At 36.7% G+C, this 16,366-nt stretch overlaps 1 long non-coding RNA gene across 9 annotated transcripts in view; it reads left to right on the top strand.

The window, feature by feature from the left end:
• Positions 1-14,694, top strand: part of LOC115992807 — a 29,028-nt gene extending 14,334 nt beyond the window's left edge. Inside the window, exons 1-7 of one of the 9 annotated variants that reach the window (XR_004092672.1) lie at positions 9,272-9,360; positions 9,472-9,823; positions 10,114-10,171; positions 10,384-10,539; positions 10,672-12,107; positions 13,509-13,572; positions 14,518-14,694. This is a non-coding gene — a long non-coding RNA (uncharacterized LOC115992807). Of the gene's footprint in view, positions 1-9,271; positions 9,361-9,471; positions 9,824-10,113; positions 10,176-10,383; positions 10,540-10,671; positions 12,108-13,337; positions 13,387-13,508; positions 13,573-14,517 lie in introns of those variants that run through there. The other 8 variants (XR_004092670.1, XR_004092666.1, XR_004092668.1 and 5 more) reach the window with 8 other exon arrangements.
• The last annotated feature ends 1,672 nt before the right edge of the window (positions 14,695-16,366 follow it).

Below are 16,366 nucleotides of genomic sequence, written 5' to 3'. Positions count from 1 at the left end.
TATTGCTTCAATTCGGTTACTCCAAATTCTGCCATAATCTCGGATTGCACTCCTGAAGGTGTGGACTTGCTAAAAAAGAGCGCTGTCTTCTCCTTATTTAACTTTTGGCCAGAAAGGTTTTCATAGGTTGATAAGATTTCAAGGACCTTTTGACACTCACTTCTAGTAGCCCTGCAGAATAGTAGGCTATCATCTGCAAAAAGTAAGTGCGTTAGTCTCGGGCCATTTCTACAAATGGGTACCCCTTTTATTTCCCCATTATTGGCAGCAGTCTGGATGAGCCTGTGAAGGCCCTCTGAACACAGTAGAAATAGGTATGGGGAAAGGGGGTCACCTTGACGGATACCCCTGGTAGGTACAATGTGTCCCTGTGGTTCACCATTTATTAACAAGGAATAGGAGACAGAAGTGATACAAGTCATAATAAAAGCAACCCATTTTTCATTGAAACCCATCTGCCTCATAACATCTTTCAGGAAAGACCATTCCACCCGGTCATAGGCTTTACTCATATCAAGCTTAAGGGCCATGAACCCTGTGGATCCTGAGTTATGATTTTTCATATAATGTAAGGTTTCAAATGCAACCAAGATGTTATCTGTGATCAATCTACCCTTGAGGAATGCACTTTGATGTTCAGAGATAATAAGAGGTAGAACTCTTTTCAATCTATTAGCAAGGACTTTTGAGAATATCTTATAAAGCACATTGCAAAGGCTAATAGGTCTGAACTCTGTGACTTTTTCTGGGTTTTTAATTTTAGGGATCAAAGTAACAAAGGTATGGTTAAGAGTTGAGGGCAATGAACCAGAATTTAAATAATTCAAAACAGTGGTTGTGTTGTCACCTTTAACCAAATCCCAGTAGTTCTGAAAGAATAATGGTGGCATTCCGTCAGGACCCGGGGCCTTGAGAGGCGCCATTTGTTTAAGAGCAACTTCTACTTCCCATGCTTGAAAATTATCTTTGAGGGAGGAGTTCATTTCTTCAGTCACAAGTTGTGGAATGGAGTTCAAAACTGTTGGCATGCTTTGGAGGTTTGTGGAGGTAAACAACTCCTTATAATACTCAATGAAAGCCTCAGTAACCTGCTCAGGCTGTGTGCACCACTCCTCTGCCCGATTTCTAATGCCTGAGATTCTGTTTCGGCGCTTCCTTAGAGTGGCTCGGCAATGGAAAAACCGTGTATTTCTATCCCCCTCCATCAGGTACAAAGATCTCGACCTCTGCCTCCACATTCGCTCTTCCTTGTCCATCAATGAATTTATTTCTTTTTGGATGGTCATCAAACGGATTGCATTGCCACCTTGTAATGCTTGCCTCTCAACCCGTGCCAACTCCTTTCTCTTCTTAGCCAATTCATTTCGTATATTACCAAACCGCTCCTGGCTCCATCTCGTAAGTTCCTTCCCACACGTTTCTATCTTCCTCAAAACCTTAGTATTTTCCGTTCCTTCCATTCTTGCTTGCCAAACTCCTTCCACTACTTCACCACATCCCTTGTCAGCCAGCCACATCTCTTCAAATCTAAAGAGTTTCTTCCTGTGTCTGAAATCCAAGTCTGCTTGCTCAATCCATAGCAGCTTGTGGTCCGATGTGGTGCTATCCACATGGTGGACTATCGTACCGGGAAAATCCGAAAACCATTCTTGTGAAGCTACCACTCTGTCTAATCTCTCCCAAACAGAGGACCCGTTCTGCCGGTGCTTGCTCCAGGTGAAAGGAAACCCTTTAAAGCCTAAATCCATAAATCCACATTCGTCAAGGACTTCTCTAAACTACTGCATTTGGCTATGAGGACGAAGTCTACCACCTACCTTCTCAGACTGCTTGACTATCTCGTTAAAGTCACCGGCACAAAGCCACGGCAGAGAGCTTCGTCGGTGAAGTTGACGGAGAAGATTCCAGGATTCAAATCTTCTGTGAGTTTCGGGTTCGCCGTAAAAACCTGTAAATCTCCATGGTTTCTCAGAAGTTCTATTGACTATGGCATCAATGTGATTCAGGGACGACGACTCAACATCCACTTCAATTCCATTTTTCCAAAAGAGCACTAAACCTCCACCCCTGTTAATTCTTTCGACAAAAAACTTATGATCAAATTGAATACGATCCTGAACTAAGTTTAGCCTTGCTTCGTCTGCCCATGTTTCGGCTAAGAACACGAGAGAGGGAGCTTTTGCCTGCACCAACTCCGCAAGCTCTTGAACTGCACGTTGGTTCCCAAGCCCCCGGCAGTTCCATACTATGCAACTCATTGGAACTGGCGGGACTGGGAACCTGTCTCCGCCAACACAAGGAAATTTTCTTTATCATCACTTGAAACCACCAACTTCTTGCATGGTAACTCGTAATTATCAACCACCATATCCACTGGGCGTTTTGCACCAATGGACTTCTTCACTGTGACCTGGGAACTGACAGACAAACGAGCCAAACGTTTCCATATGGGGTGTGGGTTCTTATCTGCAACACCAGAGAGGTTAGGAGCATTTGAAATATCTGAGAAAGGTAAGGGATGAACCTGGCTCAGTTCACGTGGCCCCACGTGCTTTTCTTTTTGAGTTTCCTTTCCCACTTCGATTATGGCTTGCATGGCTTGTTGCTTACGTGGGTCAATTGTTGGCTCCCTTATAATGGAATTCTCGTTGAATCCGAGATCTTTATCAATCTCCCGGGTTTGTTGCTCAAAATGATCCCCTGTTGTCTCGGGATCCCTTAAATTCTGCTCCTTATCCTTATTTAATTCCGTGGACTCTTCCACATTTAAATTCATGAATTCCATAAAATCCGCCCCCGTATCTGCCGTTTCCTTTTCTGGTTGTGTTTCCCTCACCGGCGTTGAGACCGGTATTGAGCTTTGCTTCTCCGCCCTTCTCCGCCGTGTAGAGATGTTTTCCTCTCGGTCTTCATAATAACCTGAAACCCGTATCACTCTGTTATTGGTGGGTGCATATGGTGAGGCACGCAGCCATGAACCATACTGCTAAGACGATGACTGTAGAGTGCCCTTGCTCTGGATCCAGATATCGCAATCCTTGTCTCCATGATCGAAACAGCCGCACCAATAGCAAAAGTTCGGCAAACGTTCGTATTTGAAGCTCACCCAAATTTTCTCTCCATCCTCAAGTTTAATGACTCTACCACGGCATAGAGGTTGATATACATCCAGGGTAACTCTTACCCTCATAAAGCTCCCACCCCCTCCCTCAGAATTTGCCACAGAACGATGCACCTGCCCAATGGAGTCACAGATGTCTTCTGCCACCGATCTGTTCCTATATCTGATAGGGATATTATGAACTTGGACCCAAAAAGAAGCCTTGTCGAAACAAAGTTCCTCAATTGAGGAGTTTCTTTCAAATCTTTGGGTTACCACTAGCGACTTATCGAAACTCCACGGTTCTGTTGATAGGATTCTATCCACATCCTCTTTATTGTCAAACACGAAAAGAACCTTATGGTCCCCTTCTCTCTGAATCTTGAAACCGTTTTCAGACCTCCAAAGTGGCTTAAAGGTCCTAGCCACGGCTTCCATGTTTAATGCTCGTCGTGTTAAGAACAAAGCTGCAATAATATGCTCCTTGGATTGACGATCTTTCTTAATGCAGAGATCGTCTCCTTCCCTTTCTGACAGGGAGAGACAATTCCATTGCTTCGTAAGGTCGTCCATGGCTATAAGAAAAAGAAAAAGGTTTTGGACAGAACAAACAGTATAAGAAAGAAAAGGTGTTTCCCTGCCCCGCGAAGAAAAAAGCCCCACTAGCCCTACACGTAACTTTGTTACTGAGGGAAAAAAAACCTTACAAGAAGGAACGTCAATTCTACTGCCGTGGGAAAGCTGGAGGAGAGTCTAGCTTTCTAGCGGCAGAGAAACCCTAGTCGTAGACCAGATAAGTAATTTTAGTAATTGATTCCATTGTTTTATCCAATTTTATATACGAGTATTTGGAGAATGTGGAATGGATTAAATAGCCTTAGCTGATAATCAAGGTCATTGCTATGGCAGAGATCATTTGGACGGCTAGGATCTGTGTCTCCTAAAACCATGCTAAAAAAATTACTCTTGCGTAGTTAGTTTGCTTTGCACTTATGGTAGTGTGTATATATATTGCGTTTTTAGCTTCCTTTGCACTTATGGCAGTGCATATATATTGCACATTTTTATACAAAATTGCTGCTTTGTAAACGGCTCTGAATCAAAAATTGTGTCACTTCCTATTTTGGTGAGCCTATTGAAAAAAATAAGAATTTTATTAAATACAAAATGTACCTATGAGCGTATCTTTAAGTACTTCAATGCCAATGGCGATGAAAAAAAATCTTATTCTGGCCAGTTGGATCCTCCCCAAGCATGTATAGATAGAGTTATATAATCCCGTGCATCACATGGGTTAGCGACTAACTACTATATATAATAGCAGAAGCCTTTCCCTACAATTAAGGAGGTTGTGACTTGTAGGAAAAAATCCCACTTAAAAATCTGCCACGCTATCAGTCAAAAGCATGGAATGAAAAGCAAAACGTTGTTCCTTTCACGTCTTCAAGATTCAAAAAATCAAGCATTGCACTCCTTCGCCCTTGAAAGAAAAATGCTTTAGGAACAGTTACATACTTACATTTAAAAGAAAAAATGCTTAAGCAGATTGTTGTCTGCCAACTTTTATCAATAAACACCGCCTGTAACTCTTTCAGCCAATTAATAGAAATCTAAAACAATGTGATTTTAGGTAGTTGCGAAATTAACTACAATGGCCATCTTCCATTCAAAACCTCTCTCAATTTATATTTACCTTTTGAACCATTTTTCCCCACAAAAACAGTGATAGAAGTTTTGAATTAATGTTTTGCTCTTCTGCAAGAATAATTTACTCTGGAAAGAAAGTTGTTGGATTTACTGTAGCCAGTTGAAAGGTGAGAATATTTTCATGTGCTATTTTTCATGAGACTAAATAATTATTAAAAAAAGAAAAAACTAAAACTTAAAAATGTTAGTAGAAAAGCATGGTGAAAAGGAAAAAAAAAAAAAAAAAAGATGTGAAGGGAGTTCACAGAGGCTCACTAACGAGGAAGAAGTAAAGAACTAAAGAAGAATATGGAGGAAAGGAAAAGTAACTTTATAGGAATAGTAGAGGTGAGATAAATCTCAATCACGGATGGGATTGAAAATAGCAAAAGTAATTTAATAGGAGCCTTCTTCGAAGGTTCATGCTTCACAAAATACCCAATATGTGTCTTTATTTGCTTTTATTTTTAATAAGAATCTAATCACTCTTTTTATTTATTCTTTCATTAAAAATTAACAATCATTATATTGGGTCCTAAAAATAAAACACAATGTTAAATTTATTAAGTTTACCTTCTTTTTTTTGAGAATGAAGTTTACCATATACTTTGGTATATGGTTAGTGGTTATTACTTATGTGGGTGAGGTGTAACCCAATATGTATTAAGGATTGGATCATATAGAAGATTGAAGGCTGTTATTATCAAGGGCATTACAAACGTAGCATTGACGCTTCAAGTGAGTGATGATAGGTATTCTAAAATAATTATTGTCACTTCATTTTCATTTTGTTAGCTTCATAAAATAAGTGAAAATTGTAATACCATATTAATAGAGCTTCTTTAAAATTTTAAGATACCATGCCTATAAATTAGAGATTCTTATTTATTTTACCATAAATAACAAATAAGAGTATCCTAATTCAAAATAAATAAATAAACCTAACTAACCCGCACATTGTGCGGGTCATACACTAGTATATATAATAGCAGAAGTTGAGAGAAAGTGGATTCCTACAATTAAGATATAAATCTTTCTAAAAAAATTAAATATAAGCGTATCACAATGCTCATCTAATCTAATCTAATACTATATATAATAGCAGAAGCCTTTAAAGAGGTGCTTCCACGATAGGAAAAAAGACCCCTTAAAATTCTGACACGTATATACTCAATTTCCTTAATTTTGGTATTTTTCCTCCCAATTTCAATGATACTAATATTGTGCTTATCCCAAAAGTTAAAGAACCAAAGGTGGTTATTGATTATAGGCCTATTAGCCTGTGTAATGTGGTTTACAAAATGGCTTCTAAGGCTATTGCTAATAGACTGAAGAAGATTTTACCATCTATTATTAGTGACACCCAAAGTGCTTTTGTACATGGAAGGTTAATCACTGATAATGTGATTGTTGCTTTTGAAACTATGCATCACATTAGTTAGAAAAAGGGAGGAAAGATAGGGGAAATGGTGCTTAAACTCGATATAAGTAAGGCCTATGATCGGATGGAATGGACTTGTCTTGATAAAATTATGGAGAAATTGGGTTTTGTGGAGCATTGGCAAAGATTAATTATGCGATGTGTGTCCACTGTTTCTTATGCCATTAATATTAATGGGTGTCCTAGAGGCCGTATTATTCCTTCTAGGGGTATCCGACAAGGTGACCCCCTATCACCTTATCTTTTCTTGTTATGTGCAGAAGGTCTTTCAGCTCTCATAAAATCTTCGGTGGAGAGTGGCTCTTTGGAGGGTCTTGCTGTTTCTCATGGTGGTCCAAAGCTTTCTCATCTATTTTTTGCAGATGATAGTCTGATATTTTGTAAGGCTGCTCTAGATAATTGTGAGGCCTTGCACAGAATATTGGAAGCTTATGAAAGGGCTTCGGGTCAACATTTAAATAGAGCCAAGACGTCTTTGTTCTTTAGTAGCAATACATCACATGAAGTCCAAGAGGAGATAAAGCAAAGGTTTGGTGCCCAAGTTATTAAACAACATAAGAAGTATCTTGGTCTACCGTCTCTTGTGGGTAGGAACAAAAGGAGTACGTTTAATGCCATAAAGGATAAGGTGGGGAAGAAATTAGAGGGTTGGAAGGAAAAATTTTTATCAAAGGCGGGTAAGGAGATTCTTATTAAGACAGTGGCTCAGGCTATCCCTACATATATCATAAGCTACTTTAAAATACCGGATGCCCTTTGTGAGGACCTGACGAGTATGATTCATAAATTTTGGTGGGGACAAAGGAAGAATGAGAAGAAGATAGCTTGGCTTAGCTTGGCCAATGGTGGTATGGGGTTCAAAAAGCTGCAACAGTTCAATTTGGCTCTTCTTGCTAAGCAAGGGTGGAGACTTCAAACGGATCAAAACTCTCTGATGTACAAGGTTTTAAAGGCTAAATATTTCCCACATTGTGACTTTGTTGAAGCAAAAATTGGCTGTAATCCTTCTTACACTTGGCGGAGTATTCTAGCTGCGCAAAATGTAGTCAAGGAGGGTATGAGGTGGAAGGTAGGGAATGGAGAACGAATCCGGGTATGGGAGGATAAATGGTTGCCTTTATCTTCCACGTAGAATGGGAATACTCGGGTTAGTGACCTCATTGATTCATCAAGCGCTAGTTGGAAAGTCTCTATCATTGATGTTTTGTTCTTGCCCCATGAAGCTGAATTGATAAAGTGCATTCCATCAAGTTCTAGGCTGCCTGAGGACAAACTGATTTGGGCCTTGTCTCCTAATAGCCAATTTAGTGTTCGAAGTGCTTATTCTTTGGCTATGTCCATCTCCCAAGCCGTAGGAAGAGGTGCTAGTTCGGATGCATGTCTAGTTAGGAGGTTTTGGAAGAAAGTTTGGAGTTTACCAGTTCCACATAAGACACGTCATTTTGTATGGAGGGCTTGCCATGAGGCTCTTCCTACAAAGGTCAATCTTGCTCGACGGAAAGTGGTACTAGATGACACTTGTGAAGCATGTGGGTTGATGGCTAAGTCTACAGGTCACGTGTTATGGGGCTGTGTCAAGGCTCAAGAGGCGTGGTCATGTTCAAAGTTGGTGGGCTTGGCTGATCGGTATGACTGTTTTTCTTTCATGGACCTGTTGTGGAAGATGGTTATCCTTGATCGAGTTGAAGAGGATAAGGTGGCTAGAATGGTTACCATAGCTTGGGCCTTGTGGTTTTATCGGAATGAGGTCAGACTCGGAGGTGCAAGGAAGGCTGGCAAGGATGTGGTGAGGTGGGTGATGCAATATTTGGAGGAGTACTGGGCAGCGAATGAATGTGGGAGGTCTGCACTAGTAGTGGTGGAGAGGACTGTGTCTTGGCTTCCTCCTCGGGCAAATTGGTTTAAGATTAATGTGGATGGGGCTGTGTTTGCATCTCAGAAGGCAATGGGCTTGGGTGTTATAATTAGGGATGATAGAGGACGAGTAGAGGCAACGATGAGTAAGAAGGTTTTGGCTCTGTTGGGTGCATTGGAGACAAAGGCCAAAGCATTTGAAGCTAGGTTGCTCCTTGCAAGGGACATTGGTATCCAAGATGTTATTTTGGAGGGTGATTCTTTGGTCATTTACAATGCTCTTTATGAAGTTTCCTTACCACCTTCATTAGTAGCTTCGATTGTGGATGGGATGTGGGATTTATGTAAGGTGTTTAGGCGGCTTGAATTTTCTCATGTGAAAAGAAAGGGCAATAGACTAGCCCATTTATTAGCTAAGTATGCGGGAGGCATAGATGATTTTATTGTATGGATGGAAGAGAATCCTTACTTTCTTGAGCAAGCTCTTTCACATGATGTTCTTCCTTGACTATTTTGAATAAATTTTTTAGTTTTCCTATCAAAATTAAATAAATAAATAAATAAAATAAAATAAAATTCTGACACGTATAGAGTTTAAACTTAAAAAACCCGCACGGTGTGTTTGGAAAAAACGGAAAAAAAACAATGATTCACTTTGTTAAAACACTGTTTGGGAGCCTCTTGCTATAAAAGGAAGCTAACCATTTAAAACACAAAAAAAAAAAAAAAAAAAAAAAAGAAAAGAAAAGAAAAGAAAGATTGCTTCACGGAGAAAGGAGAGAGAGAGAAAAGAGAGAGAGAGAAATAGAGATGCAGAGAGAGTTCTCCGTTCCCTCTCCAGACTTAGAGTGCGTTTGGATTGGGCGTTTTCGCCCAATCCTGCGTCTGCGTTTTTCATTTTTTTTTTTTTTTTTTTTTTTTTTTTTTTTTTCACGCGTTTTTTTGCGGCTACTGTTCATGCACTGTTCAATGAACAGTAGCCGCAAACTTTGACTTTTCAAATTTTTTTGGACCAATCACAGCACATCGTGTACTGTTTACGGACCCACAAATTTCACTTTTCAGCAACTTTTTCATTAAAAATGGGTCCCACGATACTATTCACACATTTAAAAATTATTTCGCTACAGTTTTTTTCAGTTTTCAGTTTCAGTTTTCAGTTTTCAGCTGTATCCAAACGGACCCTTAGAGCACCAGTGCAAGTGGAAAGAAAAATCTATGGGTATCAACACCGTTTGGCTATATATTTGCCACCATCAGATCGTCGGAACCGGCTCCGGTACGTTTTTCTCTATTTTTTTAGACTTGGGTATGAAATATTACTTTTTATTGAGTTTTTTTGTTGGAAAGGTTTAGATTTGATTTTGGTTTTGATTCCTTTTTGTTTCAGGCTTTTGGGTTCTACATGAATGTTTTCTCAATTTTTTGATTTATTTTGATATCACTAAGTCTTTCCCTGTTTTGCGTTCATAGTTTTTTTTTTTTTAGGGGGTGGGGGTTTGATTTGGAAAACACCTTTTGATCTGTTTGGCAGTGTTAAAACACCTTTTGATAGCCTTCAGTATAAAAGAAAACAAACCGCTTAAATCAGTAAATTGCAATCAAAAGGAAAGAAAACAGAGATCGTCGGAATCATAACCCAATAGCTTAAAAGAGAATTTTCTGAAAACAAAACCCTTTGGCCTATTTTTCTCAAAAGTTTCACCGGCTTTGAATCTTTCGGGGTACGTATCAGATCACTGGTAAGATCACCTTGAATCCTCAATCTTCACTACTCTCTTCCTATTTTGTTGTTGTTGTTGTCCTAATCTACTTGCTTATGAATAATTTGTGGTTTTTGTTTCCAAAATAACATTGAGGCTCAAATGTTTGTAGGAAATTGAGAAAACAAACAAGGACACTGGGAAAATTACTAGATTTTTGATTTGGGGGTTGTTATTAATTTTGGGATTTGGGGGTTCCTAATTAGGGTTTGCTGCAATTATAGATTTCAATTCCTAATATGTTTTCCTCTCTATTTCTTTTTTCCAAGGAAACACCATAGAAGACCAAATTCTACCTAGGCTTTGTCTCTCAGCGTTCTGAGGAATGTAGGTATTATTTTAGGGGGAACCAACATATTTATAGATTTGATCTTTTATTTGTGACTTGGGTGCTGATCTAGGTCTAAGTACTCAGATTTGAGGTTTTGCATTCCTTTAACCAATTAATTGAAAGTTACTGCTTCAATTTGGTTTAAACATATTGTGATGTGAATTGTTCATTGTCTTGGGCAACATGACTAATACTTTTGGAATTCCAGATTGCAATTGGGGGAGGTGGTGGAGATATTGGAAAGAAAATAAATCATGGTGGTGGTGATGTCGATGGCGATGAAGTTGATTACTTTGATGACTTTGATGATAGCGATGAAGGGGATGGCGGAGGCCTATTTAGGAGACAGAAATTTCTTGAGGAGGTTATAATTCTTAAATATGCTCTTTAGTAGATTAAATGTTTTTTGGTTGCTTTTTTTTTTTTAAAAGATGTCTGTGAGTACTGTTAATATTAGTATGTTCTGATGCAGTAATAATTTTGTCCCTTTTATAAGCTTTTTGGTCATAAATTCGTAGATGCAGTCATTTATCCCTCGAGCACTTCCTAAAGGAATGTCACAGGCATTTATTGGCTGGTGAATATGCTTCCCTTAATTCGACATCATTGGCTGTCAAAGTTGTAGAGTTCCATATAATACTATGCTACATTTACCAAAACAAAGAATCTAACTCTAGATATACAAGTGTAAGTCCATCAGCTCCATTTTTTAGTAAAGCCACATTGTCTCAGCATATATATAAGGAAATTCCAATTGATGTAATCATGGGCCTCCTCTAAATCTAGCTTACATAATACTCCTGGTATGGCAAATTTCAAGGGAATCAGTTTGAGTTGTAGTCTAATTACATTGTAGGAAAAGAGTTAGGGGCCTTTTTATAAATATGAGAGCTTGAATTCAAACTAATCCTAATCCTTTTATTAAGTAAATTCTAACCCTGCATGTAAGTTTGTAATTATTGTAATAAAACTTGAACCAGTGAGTGCCAAATGACTAAGATGGACTCTCAACTAAAATTCCTTTTTCAATCCGAATGGGCCTTTTAATTGATCCAAGTCCTTAGGCATTAGTGGAGGTCTTCCAAAGAGGCCCTTTATTTGAAGCAATGCAACTATTGTGTCACAATCATACTAATCTTTTGTTTCATAGTGCTTACTAAGATTTCATGAAATTTCATACATGATATCATATTATCATGTAATATATAATATAAGTTGCATCCTACCCGTGATTGCATCAGGTGATTTCCCTATCTATACTGCATTATAAGTATATTAAAATGTACTTATCCAAGGGAGGCAAGTTAACTCTTTAAAATATACTTATCCAAGGGAGACAAGTTAACTCTTTTTATGAGCACTCTTTCCAGTTTGCCTACTTATTTTCTTTCTCTTCATTCTATTCCAATGGAGGTGGTCGATTGAGAAGCTACAGAGAGATTTTCTTTGGAGTGGCATTGATAAGATGTACTTTTATACATTGCTAAAAGTATAATCAAACTTAGCTAATCAAAGTTGTTAGATTGCTGAATAAATTGTCAATCTTTGATGTTTATCAATGCCACCTACAAGGTTTGTTACTTTCCTCTACCTTTTTATGTTTATTTTGTTAATCTCTGCTCATTCACTAGGGTTTTTCTCTCATCATCAATGCAAAATTTCATAGTAAATTTCTTCTCTTTGGTTATATTAGTCCTACCTTTTATTGCTTTGTTCTTTTTAATTTTTAAATCATTTCTTTGTTTCTTTTGTTAAAATTTTATATAGTGCTAAGGTTAAGTACGTGACCATATCTACATTACGGCTAATTTCACGTCATGTTTTCTTGGCTTACAGAGGGCTGAGACCTTGGGAATTGTAGAATTCCCAATACTAGGCCGCATCAGTAAACTTGCTATTTCTTGGGATTCTTTGATTCGGTTTTGATTATGGGTATGTTGTTTTGGTTTGCTATATGGTTTTTTTTTGTTGTATTTATTTTGCATTTGTTTTCCCTTTCTATATTTATTATATGGGCATTGTAAACTTTAGTTAGTTTTGTACATTAAGAAACAGTAAACAAGTTCAATGGGCAATATAATCTTTGGGTTTTTATATGATCAACTGCGAAATGTTATGTTGGGGCTGTTGCTATTTTGGATTTTGTGGCGATTTTATTTTTATTTTGAAGGTTTTGGTTGGTTAGTATGGTTGTTCAAGATCGCTGAACAGGTGTCTCATTTGAATTAATTTTTTTTTTAATGAATACCCCACACACACACACACACACACACAAAAACCTGATGATCTGTTTAGGAGTAAGTTGCACAATACCCCTAAGTGTGGTGTGGCATTAAATAGTGAACGTATTAGTCACTTAATTTGCACTACTACTACCTAACATCTTGGTGAAAAATTAGTGGAAATTTTTAATGACCAGGAGGTAGTAAGGTCCTTTCTTCTTTTAAGAATCAAGTTATGATACAATGGAAAAGAAGCACAAGAAATTGCACACTTTGCCATGCCGATGATTACAACCATAGGCATACTCAGATGGCACAAGAAATTGAATACTTTCTATGCCAGTGATTTTGGCCATAGGCAAAGTCAATAAAAGGGCTTTGAGTCCAAGAAGATTGTCGGATGTATTGTAAGGTACTAATATTTACGCCATAAGCTTTGGAATAAGAATATAGGAAACTTAAACCTCTTTAGATTGCCATATTTTAAGTGGCATTTTAAGGATGTAAGGAAAAGATAAAGAATCTTAGACACAGAAATTGTGTTACCACTATGCCAATATACGCCAAAATGGGAGTGAGCTCTACTAGTGGAGGTTCTGCTCATAATAAACTTACTTTTTTCAAGGATGATTCTTTTACTAACAACAATAGAAAAGAGTTGAAAAATAAGGATATAGAAAATTTGGATTTGGGAGAAACTTGAAACAAGATTGATAGGCCTAAAAGGAGCAACTGAAGCACATATCGTGACTTCATTAACAATTAATTGATGATGTAAATTATTGCCCCAAAATATATCCTTTTCCATATTTACCAATAAAAGTGGTCGTCTTCCTAATTTATCAGTTAAGAGTACTCTTGCAACAGTGCCTGGAATCTACAGACAAGCACTTACACTTCTTAAAAATGTAACAACCAAAAGTCTTGATTCATTTTGCAGTTATAAGTGTGAAGAACCTGGATGATAGCAACTGATATAGTCCCATTAAGTACGTGGAAGATTCATTAGTATCACTTGTTCCCCCTCTTTTTTCTCTCTGAAAAAAATTGGTTAATTTAGTTTGAATTTTAGATAATTTCCTACTAATATAGATTGTGCTTAAAATTGCAGAATCTATAGCAATGTATAGATCTTTTGAAGTTGGATATGTGACTATTATGTACCTCTCTACAAGGTAATATATGGACTTCATTACAATTTTACATGATTAATAATGTTTTTTTAATGGATTATGGCAACATAGTTGAGATTTCTATGCGAACTATAGATGAAGTAAATGCTAAAAGAAAGTTAGAGATAATGGATGCAACCACAGTATTTGGTTTTGTGTTTGAAAAATAGAGAAAAAAAAAAGTTTATTAATGGCATAGTACGTGGAGGTTGCCGAGCATTAGAAACCTCAGTGCTAGTATATATAATGTGTTAGTGTTACTTATTCATTTGTGCATCTAGGTTTGTTTCCATTTCAATTTCTAGGAATTAAGTTGTTATTTGGTAGATTGTTTTTGTGTTTTGGGGGAGTGATGGTGTGAATATGTAGCTGATATATTTTGTCTGAAATGTGTTTGTGGATTTGGTTGTGTGAATTTCAGGTAATGGGTTGTTGTTGGTAGTGATGGTGGTCATGGCCTTAGCCTTCATGGATGTGTTTTTCTATTTATTGTGTTTTTGTTATTCTGTGGGTTGTTTTTGTATTTTGGTAATTAATATTATTGCTTGAGTATTAATAATAAATACCATCACTATAACTGGAAGTATCACTATCACTATCACTATTTTTTTTTTTTTTTAAATAAGCTTTAGCTTTGGGGAAATTTTTTTTCTATTAATATAGTTGTCCAACCTGGTAAATGCTATGCTTATGTCTTTTGGAGATTAATATATGCTTTTTGGGGACATTTAGATTTGCTTAAGAATTCTAAATCATGGTTACTATTTGCCTATGTCATAACATGCATGCCACCAATTAATTAATTCACAAAATTAGAAAAATAATACCTTATTCACAGTGATGTGATCTTTTGCCCTTATTTTTTAAATAAGTGATTGTGTTCTAATTCTTAACCAAATTATTTGACCCTTGAAAATTAAGGCTATTTTAGTTCTCTTTGTGTTTCAGATCTAAATGAAGCTACAAGAAAGTTGATTTGGAAGACAGTATATGACAAGGCTTTGCATCTTCTATGTTTATAGATATGGTCTTTTTCAAATTTCAATTTCCTTTGATTGATATGGATTAAAATTCAGATTGAAATTGGTTTAAATAGAACAAAGCCTCAAAGTTGAGTTTTTATTATATTGTTTCATTGTTTGCTCTGTTTTGAATTGAGTTCATTGTTGTTTCATATGTGATTTTGTTAGAATTGGGATTTTGAACTCAAATATTATCTTTCTCCAATTTTATATACGAGTATTTGGATAATGTGGAATAGATTAAATAGCCTTAGCTGATAATCAAGGTCATTTTTGTGGCAGAGATCATTTGGATGGCCAGGATCTGTGCCTCCTAAAACCATGCCAAAAAAAATTACTCTTGCGTAGTTAGTTTGCTTTGCACTTATGGTTGTGTGTATATATTGCGTTTTTAGCTTCCTTTGCACTTATGGCAGTGCATATATATTGCACATTTTTATTCAAAATTGTTGCTTTGTAAATGGCTCTGAATCAAAAATTGTGTCACTTCCTATTTTGGTGAGCCTTTATTGAAAAAAAATAAGAATTTTATTAAATGCAAAAGGTACCTATGAGCATATCTTTAAGTACTTCAATGCTAATGGTGATGAAAAAAATCTAATTCTGGCTATTTGGATCCTCCCCAAGCATGTATAGATAGAGTTATATAATCCCGTGCACCGCACGGGTTAGCGACTAGCTACTATATATAATAGCAGAAGTCTTTCCCTAGAATTAAGGAGGTTGTGACATGTTGGAAAAAATCCCACTTAAAAATCTGCCACGCTACCAATCAAAAGCATGGAATAAAAGGTGAAACTTTGTGCCTTTCACGTCTTCAGGATTTAAAAAAATCAAGCATTGCACTCCTTCGCCCTTGAAAGAAAAATGCTTTAGGAACCGTTACATACTTACATTTAAAAGAAAAAACGCTTAAGCGGACTGTTGTCTGCCAACTTTTATCAATAAACACCGCCTGTAACTCTTTCAGCCAATTAATAGAAATTTGAAACAACGTGATCTTAGGTAGTTGTGAAATTAACTACAACGGCCATCTTCCATTCAAAACCTCTCTCAATTTATATTTACCTTTTGAGCCATTTTTTCCCTACAAAAACAGTGATAGAAGTTCCGAATTAATGTTTTGCTCTTCTGCAAGAATAATTTACTCTGGAAAGAAAGTTGTTGGATTTACTGCAACCAATTGAAAGGTGAGAATATTTTCATGTGCTATTTTTCATGAGATTGAATAATTATTAAAAAAAGAAAAAACTGAAACTTAAAAATGTTAGCAGAAAAGCATGGTGAAAAGGAAAAAAAAAGGATGTGAAGGGAGTTCACAGAGGCTCACTAACGAGGAAGAAGTAAAGAACTGAAGAAGAATATGGAGGAAAGGAAAAGTAACTTTATAGGAATAGTAGAGGTGAGATAAATCTCAATCACGGATGGGATTGGGAATAGTAAAAGTAATTTAATAGGAACCTTCTTCAAAGGTTCATGCTTCACAAAATACCCAATATGTGTCTTTATTTACACTAAGACCATTTTATTGCTTTTATTTTTAATAAAAATCTAATCACTCTTTTTATTTATTCTTTCATTAAAAAAATTAACAATCATTATATATTGGGTCCTAAAAATAAAACACAATGTTAAATTTATTACGTTTACTTTCTTTTTTTTTGAGAATGAAGTCTACCATATACTTTGGTATATGGTTAGTGGTTATTACTTATGTGGGTGAGGTGTAACCCAATATGTATTAAGGATTGGATTATAGAGAAGATTGAAGGCTG

This window comes from Quercus lobata, chromosome 5, assembly GCF_001633185.2.
Source record: "Quercus lobata isolate SW786 chromosome 5, ValleyOak3.0 Primary Assembly, whole genome shotgun sequence".
Taxonomy (NCBI): domain Eukaryota; kingdom Viridiplantae; phylum Streptophyta; class Magnoliopsida; order Fagales; family Fagaceae; genus Quercus; species Quercus lobata.
This window is presented reverse-complemented; position numbering and strand designations above follow the sequence as displayed.